Genomic DNA, 3,945 nt, shown 5'->3' with positions numbered 1-3,945 from the left:
CTGGCAACTAAGCAGAACAAGAATACCAGGGGGTGGGAATGAATCCCTGGTGCCTTCTTAGTTTTTCGTGAGGGTGCACCTGATATTTAGTGGCTCCGAAAACCTCTGTGGCATGAGGACTTTGCTAGGTCAGAGAAGGGCCAAACCCTAATGTCATTGCCTTTTCAATCTTTTCGGGCTTGTCAGGCATGTAGCAGGTGTACCAGGGGAAGAGAGGCATGTCTGCACTTAAACACAGTGACATCGTTTTGTGTTCTATTTCTTGTTGTATCTTCAGACCTACCTGAGGTTTGAGCAGAGTAGGCTTGGGACATGGCTGCCGTGGCACATATGCAGGATGTCAAATAAGGCACTATTGTGACCACTTCTCTTTCTTGTGCTCAGGGAAGATATTACTAATGAACCACAGCCTCCTTTAGAACTTAGGATGTGGCTTCACAATTCTCAATGACGCGCTTTGGCCGTTTCTTACCCATTCATTCATTCATTCATTCCACAAATATGTGTGGAACACCTACAATATTCAGGCACTATTCTAGGTGTCAGAGATACTGCAAAGAAAAAGCTAGATGCCTGTTCTCATGACACTTACATTCTAGCTGAGGATCAAGGAAGTAAATAAGTAAACAAACGAGATAAGCTGAGACAGTCATAAGCCTTGCGTGGAAAATAATTGAGTGATTGGGGGTAACCGCTTTGGATGGAGAGGTCGAAAGATGCTGTTCTCAGAATGTGGCTTTTGCTCTGAGACCTGACTGAGGAGAAGCAGGGCAATCTTGGGAACAGCATTCCAGAGAGGGCAAACAGCCAGTCAAAGAACCGGAGGCTGGGAGCCAGTTGGGCTTTTTCCAAGAATGACCAGGAAGCAGTGTGGCTGAGGCAAAGAATGGAAAATGGTTTAAGAGGAGGCTAGGGGTCCTTCGTCTACTTCGTTAAACAGCTGCCTTCACAGTGCCTAGATAGTGCTGATGAGTCCATGGAGGTAGAGGCTCTGACGCGATATGATGATAAAACCTATTAAAGACTCTTTATGTCTGATCCCTAGCTACCTTTTCAGTCCACTATGTCTTTGCACGAGTAGACGTTTTCCCCCCCACAGAAACACTGCACACACTTTTTTCTTCCATGTTTTGCTTCTCTATTATCCTTGCCCTCCAGGTCCCCTTGCAACTTGTACTCTTTAAACCCCAGATATTGTCACATCTTCTCCACGAAACTTTTCCCACCCACTGAAAACAAGATGATTTCTCCTCGCCCAGAGTTCCTTTAACAGCTAGCACGTGTCTTTTGTTAACGTTTAATAGAATAAACTAAAAAAACGTATTTGTCAACTTTCTTTATCCCGTTTCGCGACTCCAGACTTGTCTTTGAGGGCTACCATCTAGGTTTTGAAGTCTTAAGCGCCTCAGGGTTGCTTTGCCCGGGGTTGTTGCTCGGAGCGTTGCTGGTGACTCCAGCGAGGCTGAATTGTCCGTGGTTGGTGAGCTGAATACCCGTGAGGTTGGGGTTGTGTTCGAGCCCAGGTGGGTCAAGAAGCCTCGTTCTGTTGTCTTGGCCAGGGAGACCTGTGCGGGTCCCGGGTATACACAGAAGGAGAACTGGTCAGAAGAGCCTGTGTCAAGCATGTATCAGCTTGATGACCAAATTTAGGTTGTTAAAAATCATCACCATGACAAAGGTTAAAAAATTTCCTTCTCTTTACTGCACCAAGAACTTCAGATTCAAAGCACAACAAGTAATAAAACTCTTACGTGTGGGAGAACAAAGCATCGAATGAGACCCACATTTTAGATCTTTGAAGGTGGCAGTGAAAAGCAAGAATAAAACCAAACAAATGAGAAGCGGCAGTGGCAGTTAGTCACGATTCGAGAGTCCAGATCATAATAACCATGAACAGAGCCTTGATAAACACCGAGTTCTGGAAGGAAAGTTTAATTATCTTGAAATCTTTATCATTGATTGAGCTGAATTAACTATCACCTTGGAACATCTCTGCAAATGCTGAAAGCTTTGATGTCCGGCTCAGGGTGTATATGTCCCCTTCAGAGAGAGATGAACTTCAAACGGGAAGCATTTAGTCAACTTGGTCTTCCTTTTTCATCGCTTCTCTAAAACAATAACGACAAAAACTTAAATTTTTTTTTTTTTTTTTACTGTTGGTTAAATATAAGTAGCAATAGATACAATCTGCCCTAAGCAAACAGACCATACATCAGTAAGTGAACACTTAGCCTGAGCTATTTTCCATGAGACCCGTGAAGCGTTTCTAATTGAAACTTAACAAGCTACAATGCAGCAAGCCCTCCAATCTCTAGCTTTAGAAGGGAAATGTGATCCTGCATGCAGACACAGAAGCTTTTTAATTTAGCTGGAAGAAACTGTGACTCCGCAGTTGTGTGGCATAATTTTTTTAATTGCTCAAGTGTCATTGTTTTTTTATTTCACAATTATGAAACACATAAATGCCACATGTAACAGAATAGCAATGTGTTGTTCTAGTCTGATGGCTTAGTCTTGCTAATCATGATAATATATGCTAGCTGGAGTTGGGAATATTTAATAAAGTACTAGAATAAATTTGTCATGCTTACATTTTAAGGGGATTAATAAAAGTACCTTCATCTGTAACATTTAAAACTTTATTGATTTTAAATTTGTAAGAGACAGCCACGGATGATCACTAGATGAGAATGGATGCACCTCTGTGAGGATCTTCGTCATTCAACACAAGGGCAGGTGTGCCAGGGCCCAGGCACAGGTACTGGAAAGGGAGGTAAAGACATTAGCAGCCTCTTACATTTGGGCTTTTCAGGTGTGAGTCAGCTGTGTGCGCATCATTTCATTCGAGCCTCACAAGCCTCTGAGGTGGCAGAGCAGACAGGCATCTCCATATGCTGCGTCCAGATCCAAGGCTTGTCCACTGATCACAGCAGTGGAGCGCAGGCTTCATGTAGGCACACATGCAGATGGACACCGTGTCCCCACAACTTCTGTCAAAAGGGCTCTGGCAACTGGAAAAACGTCATGACTGTATTTTGTTGCAAAGGAAGTGGTTGCTTGGGCTAAATCCCTCCTCCCCTTTCCCTTCACAGCCTAGGTGACATGGGTGGGACTCTGGGACCGCTGCCTCCAGCACAGCTGCGTGCGCAACTTTGCACAGATAAGTTACTTGCTAAGCCAGAATCGAGAGCTAAAACGTGTGATTATTCCTAAAACGGATGAAAAAGGATAATAAATGTGAATGACATTTACTTCAAGTGGAAACCTTGACCTTTCTTTTTCTTTCTTTTCTTCCTTTCTTCCTGTTTCTTTCTTTCTCTCTCTTTCTTTCTTTCTTTCTTTCTTTCTTTCTTTCTTTCTTTCTTTCTTTCTTTCTTTCTTTCTTTCTTTCTTTCTTTCTTTCTTTCTTTCTCTTTCTTTCTCTCTTTCTCTCTTTCTCTCTCTCTCTCTCTTTCTCCCCCTCCCCCCTCCCTCTCATCTCTCAAAAGAACAATCAACAACTGCCATTTGAAGCTCACCACTTTATCTTGCAAAATCTAATTAAAGAACAGGCACGGGTTGGAAATGGTTAAGAGGTAACAGTAAGAGGGAGAGTAAGAAGGTGCCAAGGCCACCCTCACATCTCTTTGAGGTCACTTACGCGGCGGGGGCGGAGGGGCGGGGGGACGGAGGATGGCCGTCCGGCCGGTGCGCGTAGGGCGCTCTGCGCGAGCATCTTACCTAAAGACTTGGAGGACAGTCCGCCCCGACTCCTCTCGAAACGAAGTCGCGACCCAGCTCTCCCCACCTTGCGCTCCCAATACGACCCCAGCCAGTTCCTACTCGGCTCTGGTCACGTCAGTCGAACGCTTTTCTCGACCTCCGAGGGCGAGAGGAGAGAGAGCAGGTGCTCAGGGCCCGCGGTTCCTCCAGAGCGGGCACGGACCCCGCGCGGGACCCGGGGCC

At 45.2% G+C, this 3,945-nt stretch overlaps 1 long non-coding RNA gene across 2 annotated transcripts; it reads right to left on the bottom strand.

Annotated features, from left to right (window-relative positions):
• Positions 1-1,126: 1,126 nt before the first annotated feature.
• Positions 1,127-3,939, bottom strand: LOC107195921. 2 transcript variants are annotated; one of them, XR_001517228.2, is made up of 4 exons: positions 3,721-3,939; positions 2,798-3,011; positions 1,981-2,108; positions 1,127-1,565 (listed from the first exon to the last, which is right to left on the bottom strand). It is a non-coding gene; the product is annotated as an uncharacterized LOC107195921 (long non-coding RNA). The 2 variants fall into 2 exon arrangements; XR_001517227.1 differs by lacking the exon at positions 1,127-1,565 and having other exon boundaries at positions 1,680-2,108.
• Positions 3,940-3,945: the final 6 nt, after the last annotated feature.

This window comes from Pteropus alecto, unplaced genomic scaffold (genome assembly GCF_000325575.1).
Source record: "Pteropus alecto unplaced genomic scaffold, ASM32557v1 scaffold16, whole genome shotgun sequence".
NCBI lineage: Eukaryota > Metazoa > Chordata > Mammalia > Chiroptera > Pteropodidae > Pteropus > Pteropus alecto.
This window is presented reverse-complemented; position numbering and strand designations above follow the sequence as displayed.